The 26,930-nt window shown below is 41.4% G+C and overlaps 1 long non-coding RNA gene across 1 annotated transcript in view; it reads right to left on the reverse strand.

The window, feature by feature from the left end:
* The window catches only part of LOC140845039 (uncharacterized), a 32,981-nt gene extending 8,254 nt beyond the window's left edge, over nt 1-24,727 (reverse strand). Inside the window, exons 1-3 of the long non-coding RNA XR_012123664.1 lie at nt 24,549-24,727; nt 22,514-22,563; nt 17,070-17,144 (exon numbers count right to left, since the gene is read on the reverse strand). This is a non-coding gene — a long non-coding RNA (uncharacterized lncRNA). The remainder of the gene's footprint in view (nt 1-17,069; nt 17,145-22,513; nt 22,564-24,548) is intronic.
* Between the last annotated feature and the right edge of the window lie 2,203 nt (nt 24,728-26,930).

Raw genomic sequence — 26,930 nt, forward strand, 5'->3', positions numbered from 1 at the left:
TTTCATAATTCAAAGAAAGAAGAAAACATTTGTTTTCATTACATGTTCTCAAGCCTACGTAAAAGGGCAAAAGCACATTTCCATTACATAAAATTCAGGTATTTATGCATGTGTAGTATTTATAATTATCAGAGCTCATTATCTTCTTCCTCTAACTCGTAAGAAGCCACCTTCTTTACAGACCACCAGTCCACTCCACTAAAACCACCCTGTGAAACTCGCACATGGTGTCTGTATTTTTAGAGTCAGTAACTACAGTGGGTGAAAATAAGACTGAAAATTTGAAATGCAAGAAGTATTTGCATTCCTGCACCTTTCCAAACTGGTTCATTGCTTTGACAAATATTACCCAGTCCCATTCTCGGCACTAAGGAGACTGACCTGGAAAAGACAAACGGCTGCCCTCCTGTGGCTTGTGTTTCAGAGTAGGAAACAGTAATAAAGTAAATATACAAATAAATAATTCCAGATAGGGATGAGAGCTATGAAGAAAATAAAGCAGGCTAAGGGACAGAGCAATGAGGTGGAGAGGAGATATTTTAGGTAAAATAATGTAGAGATTCAAAAGCTGCCATTTTTTTTCGGTTGCTCTAGTGATGGGCTTGGCCAGCTTTCATCAATCACTGCATTCTCCTTCTTTCCCTCTACCTCTGTGGGGAGAAGAAAGGGAAGGAAAAGCAAAGGACAAGAGACTGAGTGGTATTTCTGGGACAGAGTGAGACTAATCTTTTCTTCGGAGAAAGAAATAAAGGGAGGAGCAAAGCAGTTCAAGGAAGTGGTTTATCTGGAGGAGAGGATAAACTGGGAAGAGAAGGTGGTAGGAAATCTTAGTACTTCAGAAGTATGACAAAATCTTGAGGATGAGGAGAGGAAGAACCGGGTGGCGAGGGTAGGCAGGAAGGAAAAGGGAGCGTTAGATCACTGTAATAAACCTATTGTTTCTTTCTTAACTTGAGCCTGGCCAGCTTTAGCTTTTACTCCTTCATTTGGCAAAATGTGTGATAGACTCATTTAAAGAGGCATTGAAGAAAATCTAAACAGACCAATTACCAGCAACGAAATTGAATTGGTAATCAAAAAACTACCCAAGAACAAAACCCCTGGGCCAGATGGATTCACCTCTGAATTTTATCAGACATATAGAGAAGACATAATACTCATTCTCCATAAAGTTTTCCAAAAAATAGAAGAGGAGGATATACTTACAAACTCATTCTATGAAGCCAGCATCACCCTAATACCAAAACCAGGCAAAGACCCCACCAAAAAAGAAAACTACAGACCAATATCCCTGATGAAGAATGATGTAAAAATACTCAACAAAATATTAGCAAACCGAATTCAAAAATACATCAAGAGGATCATACACCATGATCAAGTGGGATTCATCCCAGGGATACAAGGATGGTACAACATTCGAAAATTCATCAACACCATCCACCACATCATCAAAAAGAAGGACAAAACCACATGATCATCTCCATATATGCTGAAAAAGCATTGGACAAAATTCAACATCCATTCATGATAAAAACTCTCAACAAAATGGGTATAGAGGGCAAGTACCTCAACATAATAAAGGTCATATATGACAAACCTACAACCAACATCGTACTTAACAGAGAGAAACTGAAAGCTTTTCCTCTAAGATTGGGAACAAGACAGGGATGCCCACTCTCCCCACTGTTATTCAACATAGTACTGGAGGTCCTAGCTACAGCAATCAGACAAAACAAAAAAATACAAGGCATCCAGATTGGTAAAGAAGAAGTCAAACTGTCATTATTTGCAGATAACATGATGTTGTACATAAAAAAACCCTGAAGACTCCACTCCAAAACTACTAGAACAAGTATCTGAATTCAGCAAAGGTGCAGGATACAAAATTAACCCACAGAAATCTGTGGCATTCCTATGCACTAATGATGAACTAGCAGAAAGAGAAATCAGGAAAACAATTCCATTCACAGTTGCATCAAAAAGAATAAAATACCTAGGAATAAACCTAACCAAGGAAGTGAAAGACCTATACCCTGAAAACTACAAGACACTCTTGGCCAGGAAGAATTAATATTGTCAAAATGGCCATCCTGCTTAAAGCAATCTACAGATTCAATGCAATCTCTATCAAAATTCTTCAATGAACTGGAACAAATACTTTTAAAATTCATATGGAACCAGAAAAGACCCCGAATAGCCAAAGCAATCCTGAGAAGAAAGAATAAAGCCGGCGGGATCTTGTTTCCCAACTTTAAGGTCTACTGCAAAGCCACAGTAATTAAGACAGTTTGGTACTGGCACAAGAACAGATCCACAGACCAGAACAGAATAGAGAGTCCAGATATTAACCCAATCATATATTGTTAATTAATATACAATAAAGGAGCCATGGACATACAATGGGGAAATGACAGCCTCTTCAACAGCTGGTGTTGGCAAAACTGGACAGCTACATGTAAGAGAATGAAACTGGATCATTGTCTAACCCCATATACAAAAGTAAATTCAAAATGGATTAAAGACCTGAATGTAACTCATGAAACCATAAAACTCTTAGAAAAAAACATGGGCAAAAATCTCTTGGACATAAACATGAGCAACTTCTTCATGAACATATCTCCCAGGGCAAGGGAAACAAAAGCAAAAATGAACAAGTGGGACGATATCAAGCTGAAAAGCTTCTGTGCAGCAAAGGACACCATCATAGAACAAAAAGGCATCCTACAGTATGGGAGAATATATTCATAAATGACAGATCCGATAAAAGGTTGACATCCAAAATATATAAAGAGCTCACACACCTCAACAAACGAAATGCAAATAATCCAATTAAAAAATGGGCACAGGATCTGAACAGACACTTCTCCAAGGAAGAAATTCAGATGGCCAACAGACACATGAAAAGATGCTCCACATCGCTAGTCATCAGAGAAATGCAAATTAAAACCACAATGAGATATCACCTCACACCAGTAAGGATCACCACCATCTAAAAGACAAACAATAACAAATGTTGGTAAGGATGTGGAGAAAGGGGAACCCTCCTACACTGCTGGTGGGAATGTAAATTAGTTCAACCATTGTGGAAAGCAGTATGGAGGTTCCTCAAAAAAGTCAAAAGAGAAATACCATTTGACCCAGGAATTCCACTCTTAGGAATTTACCCTAAGAATGCAGCAGCCCAGTTTGAAAAAGAGAGATGCACCCCTATGTTTATCACAGCACTATTTACAATAGCCAAAAAGTGGAAGCAACCTAAGTGTCCATCAGTAGATGAATGGATAAAGAAGATGTGGTACATATACACAATGGAATATTATGCAGCCATAAGAAAAAAACAGATCCTACCATTCGCAACAACATGGATGGAGCTAGAGGGTTTTATGCTCAGTGAAATAAGCCAGGCAGAGAAAGACAAGTACCAAATGATTTCACTCATCTGTGGAGTATAAGAACAAAGAATAAAAACTGAAGGAGTAAAACAGCAGCAGACTCACAGAACCCAAGAATGGACTAACAGTTACCAAAGGGAAAGGGACTGGGGAGGATGGGTGGGAAGGAGGGACAAGGCGGGGAGGGAAGGGTGCATAACTATTAGCATGTATAATGTGTGTGTGGGAGGCACGGGGAGGGCTGTGTAACACAGAGAAGACAAGTAATGATTCTACAGCATCTTACTATGCTGGTGGACTGTGACTGTAATGGGGTACGTGGGGGGACTTGGTTATAGGGAGAGTCTAGTAAATATAATGATCCTCATGTAATTATAGATTAATGATACCAAAATAAAAAAAATTAAAAAAAAGAGTCACTGAAATAAGGATTCTTAACCTAAGTTTCTCCAGTCTCCAAAAGGTCCTTGGGCAGAATTCAAAAGGTCCTTGAGCTGGTGAAAAAAAGGGAGGAAGGGAGGAAAGCAGGAAGGAAAGAGAAAAAATATTATCTTTATTTTTAGCTAAACTCTGTAACTAAAATTAAAGAGTTTCATCAAATATGATTACAGGCCACAAATATCACATTCAGTTGTTGCAGATATTTTGAAATATCACTTTTGCTCATGACTATTTCAAAATTACAAGGGGTAGGAAGCCTGCCTCTGGATCTTACTATTTACTGCATTAATAAAAAAGCACATATATATTACTATGTCTCACATTTTCTTAAATATTAAGATGGATACATTAGTTTATAATTGGCTTTCTTTGTAATCCTATGCATTCTATTTTATGCTTATGCATTTAAAAACATGATACTGAGAAGGAGGTGAGAAGCTTCAGCAGAAAGTCCAATGGGCTAGAACCCCTGTATTCAACTCTGTTGAGAGTTTGAGAAGAACAAAATCTTCAAGTCATTCCATGCCAGGGAAGCCTGCAGAATCACTTGTAAACAGACAGGATCACATTCACCCCTTCCCTCTGGGGCTCCGGGCACTCGACTTTAAGACAAATGAATAACAATCACCACTTTCCTCTCATTTGCTAGGACTGCCAGGAGAAATTCGTTCTGTGGATTTGGGTAGTGTCAGGCATTTCAAGGGAAATAGTGCCATCTGGAGGTAGATGTTCCTCCTCAGCCGCACACTAATATTTGACTTGTTCTGCATTTGGGAACCAGTCAACCACAAAACATATTGGAGTTTAGAATGGTCAGTGAATAGCTCTATTCTTTCCTTTGCAATTCCCAGGCTTACAGATTCAGTGCTGGATAATGCTCAAGTAAGATTCTACAGAATCACATTTTATGCCTCCTCTTTAGAAATGCTCAGCAGGGGACAGTGATGGGCAGTGGCAGTGTTTCAACGGAATACTCACAAATCAGCGACGGTGAAGGTCTCTCCTCAAAAAGCATTTTCATTCGCATTGGTGTCTGGAGCATTTCAAATGCAAGGTGCACAAAAACTGGGAGGGCTGCAGGTAAGTCTATCTCGTCTGTCCAGGGGCTTTGGGTGACGCTGATGTTAGTGGCCTCTGGGTTTCTGGCACACTGATCCTGGACCTGCCCCCGTGCTCCTGTCAACTTGTCCCTGAGTCATCAGGTGTGTTCTGCCTTATCTTGCTTCTGCTTCTTCTCCCCACCTTCCCGACCATTTCTCCCAACTTCCACTGCTACCTCCCCTGTCTAAGGCACCAGGCTTTCCTCAGATTATCGCAAAAGCCACCTCCTTGGTCTCCCTTCTTCCACCTCTGTCCCTCTGAGTTCATTCTCTACCTGGCAGACTGAATGAACTTACACAGACAGAAGCCAAAAGCATACCACTCCTCTGCTCAAAAGCCTTCTCACTCAAAGTAAAAGTAAATCCTCACAATTCCTACAAAACTCTGTAGTCGGACCTGCAGATATCTCTCTGATCTCATCTCCTACTACATTCACCCTCACCAGCAATGCACTCATGCCTCCTCACTGTTCCCCAGACCAGACACGCCTCTGCCTCAGGACATTTGCACCTGCTGTACCCTCTGCCCAAGACACTGATCTGCCAGGTACAAACTTGGCTCACTTCTTCACTTCTTCGACAGGGGCAGAGACTCATACCCCTTCTTTATTTTCTTTTTCTCCATAGTACTTTTCATCTAACATTTACATATTTTATTTATTAACTTTTTAGTGTCTTCCTTCTCCTGCTAGAACATGAGCTCCATGACCATGGTGATTTTTGTCTCTTCAGTTTATTATAGTATCCCCAGTGTCTAAAATAAGGCCAGTCACACAGCAGAAAATCCAGTGTCTATTGGACGAAAGACTTACATTTCCTGCCATCAGGAAATCTCACCCTACCAGGTGGATGGACCTTCTTTCACTGGCTATAATGAGATCTGTCCATGACCCCCAACCCTACTCTCCTGGTCTGTGAGGTTATTGGAAGGCTTTGAAATTCTGACCTATAGATTTCTCTGCTGCTTGTAGCACTAAAGCTAGACCTGCCCAAAGCAGAGTGGCCTAAATCCCCAAACCTACTTTTCATGTCAAATATGAACCAAACTTGGGACACAAGGATCACTAATTGTAAAGTTTTGACTCTGATCACTTTGGGAAAGTAATGGTATACATATTGACAAGGATTATAAAGGATGGTACTTACTTTACTATAAAGGATGTGACTTACTTTCTCCTTGGGAGCTTATTAAAAATAGCAATACTTAGACTTCTCTGCTGAGGAATTCTGGCCCCAGTAGTTTGCAGTAGGGGATCATCTATCAGCAGTTTTAAAAAGCTACCCAGGGACTCAAATGCAGCATAGAACCAGGGCTGAGGAACACGAGTGCAGTACTTGGTGATCTACGAAGTGCTGTCACACGCGACTGCATTTGCTCCTCACAACACATCCATGAGACAATCCAGATGGCAGTGTCTTTGTCTCTGTTTTATAGGAGACCCAATAGGACAATGAGTTGGCCAGGCAGGAAGTCTAAGAACTGTTTTTTTAATGCATTTCTGGCCCTGTATCCAGTACTCCTTCCCATGAGAGTACATTACAGCAACAGTCGTCTCTAAATGGGGTTGTAGATCCATATGTAAAAACTTCTCCTCATTGATAACGTATTTCTAATTGCCTTTCATTGTCTATCTTCTCCATTAGATGGCAAAACTTGAGAAGTGAGATTAGGCCACCTTACTCACTCAGAGCCTAGCAAATTCTAGGCCCTTCAAAGTTATCTGTTGGGTGAATAAATGAAAGAGGACAAGAATGAACGAACAAATGCAGCCACTGTGCCAGTGGCCCATTTGCTTCATGTTCTCCCCAAAGCTATTAGTTTGGGTGTTTTTGTCTTGCTTTAGTGGCTACACTGCCCACTGCTGGTTTTACTCCAGGAACATCTGAGCTCACATTTTACCCAGATCAGAGATGCTGCCAGGAACCCTCTTTTCTTTTCCCCAGGACATTTCTGTAGCTGAAAGATAGACTAAAGTATCTGCATGAAGAAATTAAATTTATGTGTGCTCAGAAATCCCAGAGGCTTGTCAAAAGTAGGTCTCTGTGGAATAATAGTCTTTCCCAGCAAGTCAAAATGGGAAGAATGATCCTCGTTAAGATGTTTTCACCAATCAGTTTCTTGCCAGGTGAACCTAATGGCTCCCCACACACTGGAAAACCCATCACCTCCTGTGGTCACATTACTAAGGCTGTGACTGCAGCTGTGGTACAGTGGTTCTCAACCACAGTGCTATTGACATTTGGAGCTGAATTGTTCTTTGTTGGGGGCAGGGGGGTGGAGGGGTCTGTCCTGTGCATTGTAGGACTGTAACAGCATCCTTAGCTTCTACCCACTAGATGCCAGTAATATCCCCTCCCCAGGATGGCTGGGGCACAGTGTCCAGCTATGTTGTCAAACATTATTTTGGATGTTTCTGTAAGGGTGGTTTTGGGTGCAATTAATATTTAAATCGGTGGACTCTGAGTAAAGCAGATGGCCCATGTGGGTAGGCCTTATCCAATCAGTTGTAAACCTGGCAGAACAAAAGCCTGACATCCCCAAAGCAAGAGGAGATTCTGCCAGCAGACAGCCTTTGGACTTGAACTCCATGTCAGCTCTTCCCTAGGTCAGCAGCCCGATGGGCTTTTGACTCGATCTGCAAATTTTAGACTTGCCAGCCTGCATAATCATGTAAGCCAATTCCTCAAAATCAATCTCTTGCCATATATGTATGTGTGTATACATACGTACATATATAAAGACATATACACACATATCGTATTCCCTTTATCTGAAGAACTCTAATCTACTTCCAATAGTAACAACCCAGATGTCTCCAGGCATTGCCAAGTGATCCCAGATGACAGAACAGTCTCAGCTGAGGAGCGCTGCTGTGGACAGATGAGGAAGGCATTCTCTGGGGGCATAGTTCTTAGAGAAGCTGACTTGGCTAGAATAGCCTAAAATGTAGTGGGAGCCAAAATATCTCCTGGGAGGTGTTCTCTGCATAATTTGGTTGGAGTTTGTCCCAAGTCTCATCTGACTGCATAGGTCTCAGGAATCTCTGAAATATCTTAAGCTAAAACTAGTTAGCCCTTAGTCTTGAGCCATAACATTCTCTCTTTTAGAAAAAAAATGTATCACATTTGCCTGAATGTGGCTTCAAAGAAAAATAAAAGCAAATCACCTTTGAATCTAGTCCTTACAAATACTCCCCTTGATAGGGCTCGCACTCAATTATTTTATGTTGAAAAATGAAGTAGTGCTTGGAGTAAATGAGCCATAGACGAATTCAACCAGTGCAGATTTTGCATTCTTATAAAGGGTGCCTGGGAAATGGTTAAAAAAAAAGAGGCAAAAATTATACAGTCCTGAGTTGTAAACTTTAACTTGAGTCCTTCCTGAAACCCGAAGTGCCTCTACTGATGACAAGGACACTTCCATCAAAATGAATATGAAGACTTTATTAAAATGAAGTGTTAGAATGAGAATAAACAATATTTCCCAAATTTGTGTATTATTCTTAATGTGACTTTAAATATGTTCATGCCACTAAGTACCTTAAATATTACCAGGAGACACTGCGCTAGTTCACCTCTGTCTATGAAAGTTTAACTAAGCCGGCCCAAAGGCACCTGGGGGAGTTTCTGACTGACAGAGGGGAGAGCAGTGAAGAGGCAGGGGCGTACAGTATGTGCTGGGGCAAAAGGCTCAGAGGCCCAGCCATCCCCTCCTCTGCTTCCCTCCTCTCCCTCTGCTTTTCTCTTCTGCCCTTTTCCTCCCGCCCCTTCCCCGCTGTCTCCATCCACCCCTGCTGCTTCGCTCTAAGTTTGTTCTTGTTCTCCTTGCTTTGCTTTCTCTCCCACCTTTGCTTTATTCAAGTATGCAGCTTTCAAAGATTTCCATCCTCTTGGACACACGTGCCCACTCTTGTTCTTGTTCACCTATCAAATTCTGAGGGCAGAAAGAGAATTTGGAAGAAGCAGTGAGGGGATCAGGTCTGGTCATGTCACCAAGAATGTCAGCCTGAAAGAGCCTGTGCAGATGGACAAGGTCTGGGAAAAGCCATGCAGAGAATGCGTCCACCCATCAACCTGGCAGAATACCACTCATTGCCCTCCTATGTGAATTGCAAAATAGGGCTTCCAAGCACATAATTTAAACAAAGCAAACAGGAAAAGAAAAGTAAAGGTTATGTCTTAATTCTTTCTTCCGTGAAGTCAGGCGTGTGCTGCAAGAATCAGTATTTTTTTCTTTCTTTTTTTTTTTAAGAGGGCATCTCTCATATTTATTGATCAAATGGTTGTTACCAACAATAAAATTCTGCATAGGGGGGTCACCGCTCAATGCACAATCATTAATCCATCTCAAGCCTAGTTCTCGTCAGTCTCCAATCTTCTGAAGCATAACGAACAAGTTCTTACATGGTGAACGAATTCTTACATAGTGAATAAGTTCTTACATGGTGAACAGTACAAGGGCAGCCATCACAGAAACTTTCGGTTTTGATCATGCATTATGAACGATAAACAATCAGGTCAAATATGAATATTCCTTTGATTTTTATACTTGATTTATATGTGGATCCCACATTTCTCCCTTTATTATTATTATTATTTTTAATAAAATGCTGAAGTGGTAGGTAGATGCAAGATAAAGGTAGAAAACATAGTTTAGTGTTGTACGAGAGCAAATGTAGATGATCAGGTGTGTGCCTGTAGACTATGTGTTAATCCAAGCTAGACAAGGGCAATAAAACATCCACAGATGCAGAAGATTTCTCTCTAAACAGGGGGGGTGAGGTTCTAAGCCGCACCTCTGTTGATCCCCAATTTCTCACCTGATGGCCCCCCTGTGACTGTACCTGTCTTAGGTTGCTCCTCCCTTGAGGAATCTTACCCGTCTCTGGCTAACCAGTCATCTTCCAGGGCCATACAGGGAGATGTAAAGTTGGTAAGTGAGAGAGAAGCCATATTATTTGAAAAGGTTAGCTTTTTACTTCTTTGCAGATTTATGCCCTGTGGCTTCTATGCCCAGCATTGTCCTGAGGTATCTTTACCACTTGGAGGAATTATGATACTCGGTAAATTCGATATGAGGCACGAATTCTATTTAAGGGTTTTAATTAGGAAGGAAGAAGAAAAGCTATAGAGGTAGCAGATGGAAGAAAACATAGGAGGATTGATTATTTCTTTTGACATATCTTCAGGTAGAGTAACTTAAGCATGTATAGGTTTTAAACTACTGATTAAATTGCACACACACATTAACATAATAGGAATACAGTTACATAACCAAAGCAGATCTATAATTACCAGCCATCTCCAGTGAAGCCAAGAAAACCAGTTAGGCACCCTAGGCATTTGTGAAAATTTGTCTATGATATGATGGATATTGTCCAACTGTACTTGAACAGTCTGAGAAATCAGACAAATTAAAACAGCCCATTCCTGGGAACTGTTCACATCCCATATGTTCTTTTAACAGTAGATAGTCTGTAGTTGTAAGATTTTGGAGCGCTACAACTTGCACTTCTCCTAATTCTTGGTTGAGTTCCAACAGTATAGATCCAGTCAAATTTGTTGTTTTACTGAAAGCACAGGTCAGCATAGGTATCTCCTTCTTCATTCCAATGGCAAGTCCACAAACTGGTGGGATGGATGCAGCTCCAACTGCAGCATCGCCTGGATCTTTGTTGAGGATTTTGATGATCATCTTCTGGTATGACTCTTCCAGAGAGTGCTGATGTTGGAAGTTCTTCTTCATATCGTATCTTAGTTCATTTTCTGAGTAGCCAAATTAGGCTTTGATCCTCTGTATAAACACAAACAGACCCTTTGACCACACTTTGATATGCCCCTTATTACCATTGTGTAGAACTCATTGGAGGTCACCACACAGGAACTGCTTTTTTTTTTGTTATTTTTAATCTACACTTACATGAAGAATATTATGTTTACTAGGCTCTCCCCTATTCCAGGTCCCCACTATAAACTCCTTTACAGTCACTGTCCATCAGCATAGCAAAATGTTGTAGAATCACCACTTGTCTTCTCTGTGTTGTACAGCCCTCCCCTTTCTCCCACCCCCCCTATGCACCCTAATCTTAATATCCCCCTTCTTCTCCCCCACCCCCCCTTATCCCTCCCTACCCACCCATCCTCTCCAGTCCCTTTCCCTTTGGTACCTGTTAGTCCATTCTTGGGTTCTGTGATTCTACTGCTGTTTTGTTCCTTCAGTTTTTCCTTTGTTCTTATACTCCACAGATGAGTGAAATCATTTGGTATTTCTCTTTCTCCACTTGGCTTATTTCACTGAGCATAATACCCTCCAGCTCCATCCACGTTGCTGCAAATGGTAGGATTTGCCCTCTTCTTATGGCTGAGTAGTATTCCATTGTGTATATGTACCACATCTTCTTTATCCATTCATCTACCGATGGACATTTAGGTTGCTTCCAATTCTTGGCTATTGTAAATAGTGCTGTGATAAACATAGGGGTGCATCTGTCTTTCTCAAACTTGATTGCTGCGTTCTTAGGGTAAATTCCTAGGAGTGGAATTCCTGGGTCAAATGGTAAGTCTGTTTTGAGCATTTTGATGAACCTCCATACTGCTTTCCACAATGGTTGATCTAATTTACATTCCCACCAGCAGTGTAGGAGGGTTCCCCTTTCTCCACCGCCTTGCCAACATTTGTTGTTGTTTGTCTTTTGGATGGCAGCCATCCTTACTGGTGTGAGGTGATACCTCATTGTAGTTTTAATTTGCATTTCTCTGATAATTAGCGATGTGGAGCATCTTTTCATGTGTCTGTTGGCCATCTGTATTTCTTTTTTGGAGAACTGTCTGTTCAGTTCCTCTGCCCATTTTTTAATTGGATTATTTGATTTTTGTTTGTTGAGGCATGTGAGCTCTTTATATATTTTGGACATCAAGCCTTTATTGGATCTGTCATTTACAAATACGTTCTCCCATATGGTAGGGTTCCTTTTTGTTCTGTTGATGGTGTCTTTTGCTGTACAGAAGCTTTTCAGCTTAATATAGTCCCACTTGTTCATTTTTGCTGTCATTTTCCTTGCCTGGGGAGATATGTTCAAGAAGAGGTCACTCATGTTTATGTCTAAGAGGTTTTTGCCTATGTTTTTTTCCATGAGTTTAAAGGTTTCATGACTTACATTCAGGTCTTTGAACCATTTTGAGTTTACTTTTGTATATGGGGTTAGACAGTGGTCTAGTTTCATTCTCCTACATGTAGCTGTCCAGTTTTGCCAGCACCATCTGTTGAAGAGACTGTCATTTCCCCATTGCATGTTCATGGCTCCTTTAACAAATATTAATTGGCCATACATGTTTGGGTTAATGTCTGGAGTCTCTATTCTGTTCCACTGGTCTGTGGCTCTGTTCTTGTGCCAGTACCAAATTGTCTTGATTACTGTGGCTTTGTAGTAGAGCTTGAAGTTGGGGAGCAAGATCCCCCCCCACTTTATTCTTTCTTCTCAGGATTGCGTTGGCTATTTGGGTCTTTGACGGTTCCACATGAATTTTTGAACTATTTGTTCCAGTTCATTGAAGAATGCTGTTGGTAATTTGTTAGGAATTGCATCGAATCTGTATATTGCTTTGGGCAGGATGGCCATTTTGATGATATTAATTCTTCCTAGCCATGAGCACGGGATGTGTTTCCATTTGTTAGTGTCCCCTTTAATTTCTCTTAAGAGTGACTTGTAGTTTTCAGAGTATAGGTCATCCGCTTCTTTGGTTAGATTTATTCCTAGGTATTTTATTCTTTTTGATGCAATTGTGAATGGAATTGTTTTCCTGATTTCTCTTTCTGTTGGTTCATTGTTAGTGTATAGGAAAGCTACAGATTTCTGTGTATTAATTTTGTATCCTGCAACTTTGCTGTATTCTGATATCAGTTCTAGTAGTTTTGGGGTGGAGTCTTTAGGGTTTTTTATGTACAATATCATGTCGTCTGCAAATAGTGACAGTTTAACTTCTTTACCAATCTGGATTCCTCGTATTTCTTTGTTTTGTCTGATTGCTGTGGCTAGGACCTCCAGTACTATGTTAAATAGCAGTGGGGAGAGTGGTCATCCCTGTCTAGTTCCCAATCTCAGAGGAAAAGCTTTCAGCTTCTCGCTGTTCAGTATAATGTTGGCTGTGGGTTTATGATATATGGCCTTTATTGTGTTGAGGTACTTGCCCTCTATGCCCATTTTGCTGAGAGTTTTTATCATGAATGGATGTTGAATTTTGTCAAATGCTTTTTCAGCACCTATGGAGATGATCATGTGGTTTTTGTCTTTCTTTTTGTTGATGTGGTGGATGATGTTGATGGATTTTCTAATGTTGTACCATCCTTGCATCCCTGGGATGAATCCCACTTGGTCATGGTGTGTGATCCTTTTGATATACTTTTGAATTCGGTTTGCTAATGTTTTATTAAGTATTTTTGCATCTACATTCATCAGGGATATTGGTCTGTAATTTTCTTTTTTGGTGGGGTCTTTGCCTGGTTTTGGTATTAGGGTGATGTTGGCTTTATAGAATGAGTTTGGGAGTATTCCTTCCTCTTCTATTTTTTGGAAAACTTTAAGGAGAATGGGTATTATGTCTTCTCTGTGTGTCTGATAAAATTCCAAGGTAAATCTGTCTAGCCTGGTGGTTTTGTTCTTGGGTAGTTTTTTTATTACCGCTTCAATTTCTTTGCTCGTAATTGGTTTGTTTAACTTTTGTGTTTCTTCCTTGGTCAGTCTTGGAAAGTTGTATTTTTCTAAGAAGTTGTCCATTTCTTCTAGGTTTTCCAGCTTGTTGGCATATAGGTTTTCATAGTAGTCTTTAATAATTCTTTGTATTTCTGCGGAGTCTGTCGTGATTTTTCCATTCTCATTTCTGATTCTGCTGTTTGTGTTGATTCTCTTTTTCTCTTAATAAGTTTGGCTAGAGGCTTATCTATTTTGTTTATTTTCTCAAAGAACCAGCTCTTGGTTTCATTGAGTTTTGCTATTGTTTTATTCTTCTCAATTTTGTTTATTTCTTCTCTGATCTTTATTATGTCCCTCCTTCTGCTGACTTTAGGCCTCATTTATTCTTCTTTTTCCAATTTCGATAATTGTGATGTTAGACTATTCATTTGGGATTGTTCTTGCTTCTTCAAGTGTGCCTGGATCGCTATATACTTTCCTCTTAAGACCGCTTTCACTACGTCCCACAAAGTTGGGGCTTTGTGTTATTGTCATTTGTTTCTATATATTCCTTGATCTCTATTTTAATTCGTTCATTGATCCATTGATTATTTAGGAGCATGTTGTTAAGCCTCCATGTGTTTGTCTGCCTTTTTGTTTTCTTTTTAGAATTTATTTCTAGTTTTATACCTTTGGGGTCTGAAAAATTGGTTGGTAGAATTTCAATATTTTGGATTTTGCTGAGGCTCTTTTTGTGGGCTAGTATGTGGTCTATTCTGGAGAATTTTCCATGTGCACTTGAGAAGAATGTATATCCTGTTGCTTTTGGATGTAGAGTTCTATAGATGTCTATTAGGTCCATCTGCTCTATTGTGTTGTTCAGTGCTTCCGTGTCCTCACTTATTTTCTGCCCGGTGGACCTATCCTTTGGGGTGAGTGGTGTGTTGAAGTCTCCTAAAATGAATGCATTGCAGTCTATTTCCGCCTTTAGTTCTGTTAGTATTTGTTTCACATATGTTGGTGCTCCTGTGTTCGTTGCATATATATTTAGAATGGTTATATCCTCTTGTTGGACTGAGCCCTTTATCATTATGTAGTGTCCTTCTTTATCTCTTGTTATTTTCTCTGTTTTGAAGTCTATTTTGTCTGATATTAGTACTGTAACCCCTGCTTTCTTCTCACTGTTGTTTGCCTGAAATAGGTTTTTCCATCCTTTGACTTTCAGTCTGTGCTTTTCTTTGGGTTTGAGGTGAGTTTCTTTTAAGCAGCATATAGATGGGTCTTGCTTTTTTATCCATTCTATTACTCTGTTTCTTTTGATTGGTGCATTAAGTCCATTTACATTTAGGGTGACTATTGAGAGATATGTACTTATTGCCATTGCAGGCTTTAGATTCGTGGTTACCAAAGGTTCAAGGTTAGCTTCTTTAGTATCTTACTGCCTAACTTAGCTCACTTATTGAGCTGTTATATACACTGTCTGGAGATTCTTTTCTTCTCTCTCTTCTTATTCCTCCTCCTCCATTCTTCATATGTTTTATGTCTGGGAATTGTTTAATCCTGCCATCATATTTAAATGATAGTCGTGCTGGATACAGTATCCTTGGTTCAAGGCCTTCTGTTTCATTGCATTAAATATATCATGCCATTCTCTTCTGGCCTGTAGGGTTTCTGTCAAGAAGTCTGATGTTAGCCTGATGGGTTTTCCTTTATAGGTGACCTTTTTCTCTCTAGCTGCCTTTAAAACTCTTTCCTTATCCTTGATCCTTGCCATTTTAATTATTATGTGTCTTGGTGTTGTCCTCCTTGGATCCTTTCTGTTGGGGGTTCTGTATATTTCTGTGGTCTGTTCGATTATTTCCTCCCCCAGTTTGGGGAAGTTTTCAGCAATTATTTCTTCAAAGAGACTTTCTATCCCTTTTCCTCTTTCTTCTTCTTCTGGTACCCCTATAATATGGATATTGTTCCTTTTGGATTGGTCACACAGTTCTCTTAATATTGTTTCATTCCTGGAGATCCTTTTATCTCTCTCTATGTCAGCTTCCATGCGCTCCTGTTCTCTGGTTGCAATTCCATCAATGGTCTCTTACATTGTATCCATTCTGCTTATAAATCCTTCCAGAGTTTCATTTCTGTAATCTCCTGTCAGGCATCTGTGATCTTCCTCCAGACTTCATCCCATTTATCTTGCATATTTCTCTGCATCTCTGTCAGCATGTTTATGATTTTTATTTTGAATTATTTGTCAGGAATACTGGTTAAGTCTGTCTCCTTCTCTGGTGTCTCTGTGATCTTGGTTTGCCTGTAATTTTGTCTTTTCATGGTAACAGGAATAGTTTGCAGATCTGGAACGAGTGACAGCTGGAAGAACTTCCCTTCTTGTTAGTTTGTGGCCTTCCTCTCCTGGGAGAATAGCGACCTCTAGTGGCTTGTGCTGGGTAGCTGCACGCAGACAGGGCTTCTGCTTCCTGCCCAGCTGCTATGGAGTTTATCTCCGCTGTTGCTGTGGGCATGGCCTGGCTCGGGCTGCTGCTCCAAAGTGGTAGAGTCACGTTGGAGGGGGAGTGGCCATGAGGCTATTTATCTCCGTAAGGGGCCTCCATGTTCCCTGCAGCCCAGGGGAGTACAGTGCCCAGAGATCCCTGGGTTCCCTACCTCTGGACCAAGTGTCCCGCCCTGCCCCTTTAAGACTTCCAAAAAGCACCCTCCAGAACAAAACAATGACCACAAAAAAACAAAAACAAACAAACAAATAAAAATGGCAGCTCATTTTTCTTTATTCTCCGGCACCAGCCTCAGGCACCCGGTCGCTGGTCTTGCTGCCCTGTTTCCCTAGTATTGGGGTCCCTATCCCTTTAAGACTTCCAAAAAGCGCTCGCCGAAACAAAACAACAACAGCAACAACAACAACAAAAATGGCCGCTTGCTTTTCTTTTGTTCTCCAGTGCCGGCCTCCGATACCCGCTCGCCGGTCTTGCTGCCCTGTTTCCCTAGTATTGGGGTCCCTGTCCCTTTAGGAATTCCAAAAAGCACTCACCACAACAAAACAACAACAACAAAAAAATGGCCACTCGCTTTTCTTTTGTTCTCTGGCGCCAGCCTCCGATACCCGCTCGCCGGTCTTGCTGCCCTGTTTCCCTAGTATTGGGGTCCCTGTCCCTTTAAGACTTCCAAAAGCACTCACCACAACAAAACAACAACAACAACAACAACAAAAAAAATGGTCACTCGCTTTTCTTTTGTGGTCTGGCACCAGCCTCCAGTACCCGCTCACTGTTCTTGCTGCTCTGTTTCCCTAGTATCCAGGGCCCCACACATGCACTGTGTCTGCGCTCTGGTCCATTTGGCTGGGGCTGGGTGTTCAGCAGTCCTGGGCTCCCTCTCCCTCCCACTCAGACCTCTCTCCTCCTGCCAGGAGCTGGGGGGAGGGGCGCTCGGGTCCCGCCAGGCCGGGGCTTGTATCTTACCCCCTTCACGAGGTGCTGGGTTCTCGCAGGTGTGGATGTAGTCTGGATGTTGTCATGGGTCCTCTGGTCTTTATTCTAGGAAGAGTTGTCTTTGTTATATTTTCATGATATATGTGGTTTTGGGAGGAGATTTCCACTGCTCTACTCACACCGCCATCTTGGCCCCACCCCTCCTATTTTTTCTTTCTAAATCAGATTGACCTACCTCTGCTTGTACCCACCAAAGGTAGTGAATATTTTCACTTGGGTTTGTGGGAATTGCTCCCTCATTCAGGGATCATAAAACCCTACAGGACTTGAGCAGCCCTTATAATTGAGGACTGGGGGACTTTCATCTTCAGTTCAATATGGTTGCCAAGGAAATGCCCATTCCACAAGCTCAACCTGCAGAGGCAGGGCCCTCTGTCCCACCTTGTATTCCCCACATTCCAGGAGTCCCACTCTTCCTGACCCCATAGCCACCCACTTGCCCTCACCCCATTTTGTCCCCCTCACACCTGTAGCTGGTTCCTTTGTGGGCATTTCAACTCCAGCTTTCCAGGAATTTGGCTTTATTTTTTTAAGTCTGTCTGTCTTGCCAAGGAGCAGAGGGGGCTGAAGAAAGAGAGAAATACCTCTCATTCTTTGAGTTACAGCTGTGAGAATTCATGCCTCAGTAAATTCTTCCTCAATGCTTCTATTTTCTAGTTTCCAGACTTCCGTGTTTTCTCAAAAACACTTGAAATATTTGAACAAACTCTTAGGTTGTACTCACCCTATTTTTTTTTATCACGATTAATCATAGTGAATGTGACATGCATTGTTTCTTCATTTTTTCTGTTTTGTTCCAATAAGAAAGAGAGAGTGGCTAAACTGAGCAAATCTGGAATTTGGATGTATATTAAACCTTCTCCCTTGAGTGTGTTTATAAGCTTTTTTGTGTCCCTTGCCCATGTCCTTTCCTAATATGTGCAATTTATAGGTATTTTAAAAGATTAGTCTTATGAATACTTATTTTCCCTAATGTATTAAAAAGAAGCCATGTGAGGCCAAACCACCTTTTTTCAGAGGTTAACTTCAAAGTCATTAAATAGTCAGTCACTTGTCACCTTATAAAATAAGGGCCTGTAAGACCAAGATAACAATTGTTCCTTTATAAAAGCTCTTAAAATCTGTTCTTTCTTTCACTCCCTGTTGTCAGCACATTGGTCTAGACCCATGTGACTCTCTGCTCGGGGACTGAAATAATCCACTGTTGTTCCTGCCTGTAGCAGATCCTGCCAGTAGCCTATCTGTGTCTCCTCCGCCTACCTCTTCACTGCACACTGTCCAGCCCCCCTTGCCAGCTGATACATCTTCATCCAAGGCCACCAGATGCCACTAATGTCCATGTGGCAGGCTGGAAGCACTGGGGAAAGACAACCTCCATGCCCAGAAGTAGTTCTCAACCAATGACTGGTGGGAATTCACACATAAACACCCCAGCTCCTGTGCCCCTGGGGTGGGATACCACCGAGGGATATGTTCTTCCTGGCTCCCAAAGCATCTCAGCAAGATTAGTCTCCAGTACCCAAAGTGGGCAATAGCTTGCCAGTGAACACTCTGTTGATGGCCTTCTGGTGCCTGTCTCTCTCCCCTAGTCCCAAACTGGTATTTCCTAACATTGCCCCCAAAATCAATTATTTTCAACTTGAGTCTTTATTTTTGTGTTGTCCGCTGGAGGAACTCACTCTAAAATACTGCCTCTCATGGTCACCCCCACAAAACCATTTAGGCACAGTCTTGTTATACTGAACTTCCTTTAAAAGTTTAAAGAGATTTAAAAAACCTTTTTTTTTTGAAACATCATCATCTCCACTCAGAAATCACTTGCTGCTTCCAGTGGATAAAATGTCCTTCATCTATGGCCTGAGATTCTCTAATATGGCCTTTTTCTACCCACTATAATCCTGTTTCCTACAGCTCCCACTCAGACTGGAGGATCCAGACATTTAATCTAGTCACCCATTCCCAGGGGACACAATGCTCATCTTGACTCCCAAGCATTTGCTGGCACTATTCCTACCACCTGAATGCCAGACTCCCCCATTTAGTATATCTAAGGTTATCTACCGTTCCAACCATTGTCCCCTTTGTGGACCTTTTTGCTCAACACACCATGACTTTGGCACTTTGCCTCTACTTCTTTATTCTGATATTTACTATATTTTTGTTTATTCCTATCCTGGTCTCACATCTGGACTCTAAGCCCTTCCTAGGGTAGTTAAACCACTTTCTGTATTTAGGACCTAGAATGCAGCCCTACAAACACCTGATGATAAGAGGCAAAATTCCAACTCTGCCATTTATTAACTATGTGACTGTGGGCAAGATACATCTTTCTCTGAGCCCTGGTTTACTATTTGTGATACAATACCTACCACATATACCTGTAATGATAATTTGAGTGACATTATAAGTATTAGAAATGTTTAAAAAACTACCAAGTGGTATCTAAGTGTTAATTATGATTAAGTGGCAACAACTCCTGCCGCTGCTGAAATTAAGTTACATAGGACTAACAGCTTCCTACAGATAAAGAATATCAATATAAGGAAAAATCAGAAAAAAATATCATTGCATTGAGTTTTCTAGAACTAGTTCTTGGACAACAGAACAGTATGATCTGTTTATATATAAATAGTATCTCTATTTCACATATTCATTAATTCCACAATTATTGTTTTGATATAAGTCACATTGTCTTTCTCACCTGCTCAGAACCCTGAGATGGCTCTTCTTTTCACTGAAAGTAAAACCCAAAGTCTTTAAAATGCCTAAAATATCCTTCCACTCTTTGCCAACCACTCCACCCTCCTGACCATGTTTCCTGTCACTCTTTTCCCTTAGCTGACTCCAGCCACACTGGCTGCATCCCTGTTCCTCAGACCCTGGTGTGTGATGGTAACTCTGACCTTGAGGCCTTCACTTTCCTCTGCCTGAAAGGCTCCTCTCCCAAATATTTGTTTGGCAAACTTCCAAACCTCACAAGTCTTTATTCAAATCTCTCCTCAATGAGACCTGCTCTGACCACCCTATTTGATGTTCTAACCTGTCTGCTCAACGTGGTGCTCTCTTTACCTGGCTCTATTCTTTTCACTGTTGTACTTCAAACTAGTCTGCAATGCAGTTATTCATTGTTTGATGTTTACTGGCAGGTGGTCTTAGTTCTGTTGACTAATATACTCCAAGTGCCCAGCAAGTGCCTGGGACAGAGTGGCCACTTAATAAATATAGTTGCTGAGTTTATTAAGTTCTTAACATGTGCCAGTGAATAAAATGGCTGTAGTCCCTACACTTATGGAGTTACAGTTCAGCAGTGACACTCACTTAGCAAATACTGTGGACAAACAAACATGTGCCAGGCAATCCTCTAGGTCATGGAGATATTACAGCAAACAAGACAGTAGTCCTGCTTTCATAACAGCTGATTCTTCTGAAGTGATATAATGATGTTATAAAAATACCCATATTAATATGTGTGAAATGCTCAGCCACAAAATTTTAGATTCTAGATTGTTGCTTTAGTGTCTTGGTCTTGCAGATGGGCACCAAGAGCACTCTGCTTTACACATACTAAATTTCAACAAAGGTGTGTTAGAACAAGCACTGGATCCTGTAACTTCCCAAATCCTAACTTCTACTTTCCATGTGAAGATGTATTTTGATCCAATAGTTTGTATAATTTGTTGTCCAAGGGGATTTCTTGAGGAGCAACTACTTGGAGTTGCTAAATACTAGATAAGACATTGAAGAATAGATGGCAGAATTAGTCTTGATCAGAAAAATGAAAGGGCAGAGGATTAGCCTTCTCACATCCTAGGGATGGTTCTGGTGTTTGTTCTGTTCTTGCCACTAAACAGGTTGTGTGACAATGGCAGGCAGAGTGCTCTGCTCAGACCTGCCTGCGAGAGAACAGTTGTGAGAGGCAGACGTGTGGTTGGCTGAAAGCCTTCAGCTCTCACACTGTCAGGAACCACCACAGCATTCAAACCAAGACCACAGCCTCCCAGGGCTGCTCTCAGCCAGGGACAGATCACAGCCAGGGTGTATGGGCCATACCATTCTTGCCCCCTGGGACTCCTCTAATGGTTGATCTTTGCTTTGAGCTCCCCACCAGCCTGGCCAGAACCTTCTCAGGTCGTCCTCCGGGTCTCTTCCTGCACCATCCTTTATTCCCACATTGCAGCCGGAGGGTCTTCCACTTATCCGTTTCCCTATTTCCTTTATTTTTCACAGGCTATTCCCTGAATAACTCTCTTACATTTCTAACTCTGTCTTTGATTTTGCTCCCCAGGAAACTTGAAATAACACAACTAGTACCAAAAGTAGCTCCCAAAAGCTCAGGATAAGAAGGGGTTTTCAGATTCCCCAAGGACTGGCATGCAGCTATGGGAGGCACAGCTAGTCCTTGGCACAAGATGGTGGTTCATCTACTAAAGAAACCACCACTGATGACCAGGGGGACATCTGGTAGTGAGGAATGCCCTTGCCAGTGCAATGTCTCAGGCATTTGCAAGCTATGGGGAGATATGATGTATATAAAGATCGTGGAGCTGGAGTGATAATGAGAAACTGGAAGCACTAAGCCAGTGGGAGCGCCAGGGCCCTCCTTGGTCACTTACAAAGAGGCTTCTGTCTCCTACAGAAGAGGCCATGTGAAGAACAAGCACAAGATTTCAAAGAATCATGAATCTCCAGAATCTTTTCAGTGTTCAGCCAAGGTGGTCTGTTACATGGAGACCTGGCTGGGAAAACTTGAGACCCTGAAACATGGGATGGGAACATGGGTCAGTGCCCCCAAAGATTTTGGCTCCACTGACTTCCCTGAACATGCAGAGCTTGCAGAGTTGCCCCCTACCACTTCGTAAGATCCAGACTTCCCTTGTGGAGAGGGACGCTGCAGAGGTCTCTCCCTGCAAGACAGCCTGCTTCCCACCCCCTCCTTCTGCCCTCTGGAGCTGCTCCAACTACCTCTCCTGGCTGGCAGGCCAATAACTGGGGTTAAATCCCAACATAACCCAGCTAGAGATATGCTGGGCCTGATGAGGGAGGAAAGAGATTATACCCCAAAGGACCTGCAAGAATTGCCCAGCATACATTGTTAAGGGCAGAAGAGGATCCAGGGACTGGATTATGGGGGTGCTTGACCAAAGTGCTGAGAGGTAAAAGTGAACAAGTGAGTAAACATTGACTTGGGGCCACTTCCTTGGAACATTGGATTTAACACCCTGGCTGAGACCTTAGGTCATGAGAATACATTTCAATGTGACTTTCTGAAGCCTGAAGTGCAAAGGTGAAATACCTGAGCAGATGGTAAAATAAGAGAGAGAAAAATAGATGGAAAATAGGGTCAGAAGGAGTTTGCATTCTTTGAAACAAACAATACTCATTTAAACTTTTGCACAAAGGTTATATTAGCTTACCTGCCTTCTGTCTTCATATAGTCCAAAGAGATCTGGACCATCAGGACAACCTGCAGAACATCACATTGATCCATTACATCAATAAAATAACGACATGGCTAGTATGCTAGAGACCTTGGTAAGAAACATGTGTTCCAGCAGGCGGAAGACAAACTCGGTAAGATTGAGGGACAAGACACTTCAGTAAAACTTTCAGGAATCCTAAAAGCCAGGACTAAAAGAAGTGGACATTTTTAGGGTCAAGGGCATGTCAGGACATTACCTCCAAAGTGAAGGCACATTACTGCCTCTTGCATTTCCTATTACAAAGGAGGAAATACAATGCCAGGAGGGCCTCTTCAGGGTCTGGAAGCCACATGTTCCACATCTAGGAGTCCTACTCTGGTTCAGACCCAGCAAGGAAGGCTGCCAGCTCTAAGTAGGGCCTGGATCAGGAAAGAGCTGTACAGCAGGTCCAGGCTGTAATGAGAGCATTCTTGCCACTTAGACCAAAACATCTGACAGACTCTGTGGTGTCTAAGGTATCAATAGTGAGAAAAGATGCAGTGTAGATTTCACAGTAATTCAGGTCGGACGAGAACAACATAGGGCTTTTGGATTTTGGAGCAAGGCTGTGCTATCTGTAATGGAGAATTGTACACATCTCAGAAAAAGAGCTCCTGGCATGTTCTGGATCCTGATAGAATGCTTGACTATAGAGTACAGATGACTGTCCACCCAGAGCTACCCACTATGGACTGGGTTCTTTCAGTTCATAAAGCCAAATGGGCCCAGCAACAATCTGTAAGATGGAAATGATATACCAGGGATTGAGCCCAAGCAAAACCAGAGGGCATGAGCTAGCTGTGTGAACAGGGAACCCAGACCTCCATGTCAGCCACATGACTGCACAAGCCCCCCTCCCTAAAGTCTTACCTGTGGCCATATAGTAGGGGTCATACAAACAGCTGAAGGAGGAGGAAGAAGCCCAAGCACAGTTAACAGGTTAGTTGACTCTGTTTGTAGGTGCAAACTGAAACTAGACAGCAGCATTACAGCCTCATTCAGGCTGAAAGACAGTAGAGAGGGAACATCTCCCACAGGCAAGCAGTGCACCTGGTAATGCACTTCATATGAAAGGAAAAGTGGCCCACAGTGAGAACATACCGAGATTCCTTCTCATTGGCCATTGACCCAACTAGCTGGTCAGGGGCCTGGAAGGAAAAGGACAATGGGCAACAAAAGGATCAAGGTAAAGGTATGTGGATGGACATATGCGAGTAGACACAAAGTGTGAATATTTTCACAAGTTATTACCTATCAAAAGGCATCCACCATGAACACTGAACAACCCAATAGCCAAAATGACTCAGATGACTTGGCTAGTTGACATCTGTCAGCTTTCAGTGTTGAGCACTCTAGCACTGGCAACATGGGTACAAGAACAGAGTGGCCACGATGTTGGGAATGGAAGCTAACACAGGGACCCAACAGCATAAATTCCCACTGACCAAGGTCAGATTAACTATTGTTTTCTCTGAATGTAGAACCTGCCAGCAACAGAGCAGTGCTGAGGCTCTCATACAGCACTATTTCCCAAAGAGACCAATGGGCCTTCTGGCGGTAAGTGAGTGACATTGGGCTCCTTTTATTCTGGAATGGCCAGCAGTTTCTTTTCATAGCAATAGAGTCCTATTCCAAGTATGGGCTTGCCTTTCCTGCCTCTGCCAGCAGTACTTTCCAGAATTTTATGAATTTCCTGACCTATAGGCACAAAATCCTGCATAACATAGCCTCTGAACAGGGGACACACTTCACATCAAAGGAGAACATGTGATTCAGGAGTCATATAACAACATACTGTGCCATACAGACCTAGCCAACCTGATAGAGCATTGCTGTTGGCCTGTTGAAGGTACTGTTAATTTTTCTCATTCTAGCTAGAACCCAGACCTGGTACACACTGCTCGAGGAGCTTTGTTTTACAAAACCATAGTGCACTGTAAGTGCTCTATGTGTAAATGATAATTTGTGGGCTTAGGTGATATTAATTAACCTTTATTTTTATTTCTCCATCATGTCCTGACAGGATCTTTCATTAAAGGTGGTACTTTATACTATAATCAGATAAATTTTCATTTTGGTCATATGATTTTTCTGCTGCTCCTATAGAAAATAGATTCATGTCACCAAAGAAAATAAATTAGGACAAGGTCAAATTTTGTGTTTACAAGATAGCAACCAGAACATTATGAATGCACAATTAATATTTAGATATATTAGCGTACTTTTTAGCAAAATTTATGGTATTGAGAAACATAATACACCCTACTCAGAAGCAATTCTTTTTACTAAAGGAAAATGTGCTGGCAACTGCTCCGTTTCCATGGATTTGTGATTCTAATACGTCCTGAAAATAAAATCCAATCTTTGCCAAAATCTCGCTTATGCTTTATATCAATAACATGCCCTTTATCCCTGCTTATGCATTTGGGAAACAGAAACAATACAATTAGTTAAAAATCTACTAATTAGAACTCTAAAGAAATGATTTTAGGGGAGGGGAGTGGTGTGGGAGCTGACACCTAACACACTTTATTTTTATGAAAAAGAAAAATTGCACAAAATCATGAGAAATTTTTTAAAGAAACATTTTCCAGAATACATTTGAAAGTCTGTAGTTTGCAATTACACCATTTTCACTATCTAATGATATGAAATCCAACAAAAGACCTCAAGCAACAAGAAAGACAGTTATATCCAAGACATTCTACTTACAGACACAAGTGTATTACACATTTAATTCTTAATTCTGATGACAGCAAAAGGAGAGAGCAGAAGGTTACAGGGTTTAATCCTGAGTTAACTAGAAAATCAACATCTTGAACTGCATTGCTTAAACAAGTTGCTCTTAATTTAGGCGGCATGTTAGCATGAGCTGGGGAACTTTCCAATTCTCAATGCCCAGGTCTCACTTCAGACTAATTAGGATTACTGATTTAAACTCCAAAGGTGATTCTGATGTGGGCCCAAGATTGAGGTCCACCAATTTAGATTACTACAATTATTTTAAGCTTTAGTTTACTATAATTACTTTGTTTTAAACCAGATTAGTTTAAGTTACAGATTAAATCTCTACTGCTGGATGGAAGCATATTTACCAAGTGACCTTTTGTTTTGCTAGAGTACTGAAGAAAGAATGAAATCCAAATGCCTGGTTATGTCTGATGGTCTTCCAATCCTGAGGGTAGCCATGTGACTCAGTTCTGGGCACTAAAACAGAAGGGTAATGCTGCTCGGTCTCTGTCTTCTGGGATAAAAGGACAGAGCCCAATTAGGGGGAAAAAATGTAGATTTCATCACTTTCCCCATTCTCATAGCCCTGAACTCTGATACAAATCCTGAAACAGAAATACATCTTGGAATCAGAAAGCAATAGTGACATAAGATAGACAGAGAAAGACAAGTACTTCATAATCTCACTTGTTTGTGGACTCTTAAAAAACCCAAACTCATAGAAACAGAGAACAGAGTGATGGTTGCCAGAGGTCGGCAGGTGGCAGGGGGAGATGGGGGAAGAGGAAAGTGGGTGAATGGGTGAATGTGGTCAGAAGAGATGAAGGAGAATAAAAATGAAAGCAACAAGTGTAAAAATGAAAAACACAGGATGGTGGAGTACAGAAACTGTGAAAGGGCTTGGGTCTTTAATGACATTGTTGAATCATTGAACTAAAACAGCTACCTTCAGAATTTTTGTTGTGTGATAAAAATCATTGCTAAGCCACTATTAGCTGAACTTTCCCTTACTTGAGGCTAAATATATTTCTAATGGATACAGCATGGTTCTCTCTCTCTGTGTGTCTCTCTCCTCTCTGAAGCTATGTAGCCCTCAACATTTAGTTATTATGATTTTTGAATCATACAGCAACTCTCAAAGATGAGTAATGTTATTCTTATTTTACATATGTAGGAACTGAGGCCCCTATAAATTAACTATCATGTCCATAGTCATACAGAGTTGGACTCTCTCATTTGATTCAAATGCCAATCCTCTTAGTTACATTGCTATAAACCCCTTGGATGTGCACAAGTCTAGTTGCACGCATTAAATTGTATGCTATATCATTTTGAAAGAGCATTTTATGCTTCTAGGAATACACATAATGGTCAACATTTAGATCATTAGAATTCAAAGAATTAATGGGCTTAACTTGGTTAACTACAAAATTAAATTGAGGTAGGGAAGGGACATAGGACAAGGGTCATGTCACTGCAAAATCTACATAGTCTGTGAAAAAGGCTCAGCTTATTCTTTACCTTAATCTATGTTGTTCTTCCTCTTCTTCCAGCCCCTTTATCAAGCAACTCTGTAACCAGGGCAGGAGACAGACCTCCAGAGTATAAATAAATCTATGTGGACAAAAAATGCCAGGATCTG

This window comes from Manis javanica, chromosome 2 (genome assembly GCF_040802235.1).
Source record: "Manis javanica isolate MJ-LG chromosome 2, MJ_LKY, whole genome shotgun sequence".
In the NCBI taxonomy this organism is placed as follows: domain Eukaryota; kingdom Metazoa; phylum Chordata; class Mammalia; order Pholidota; family Manidae; genus Manis; species Manis javanica.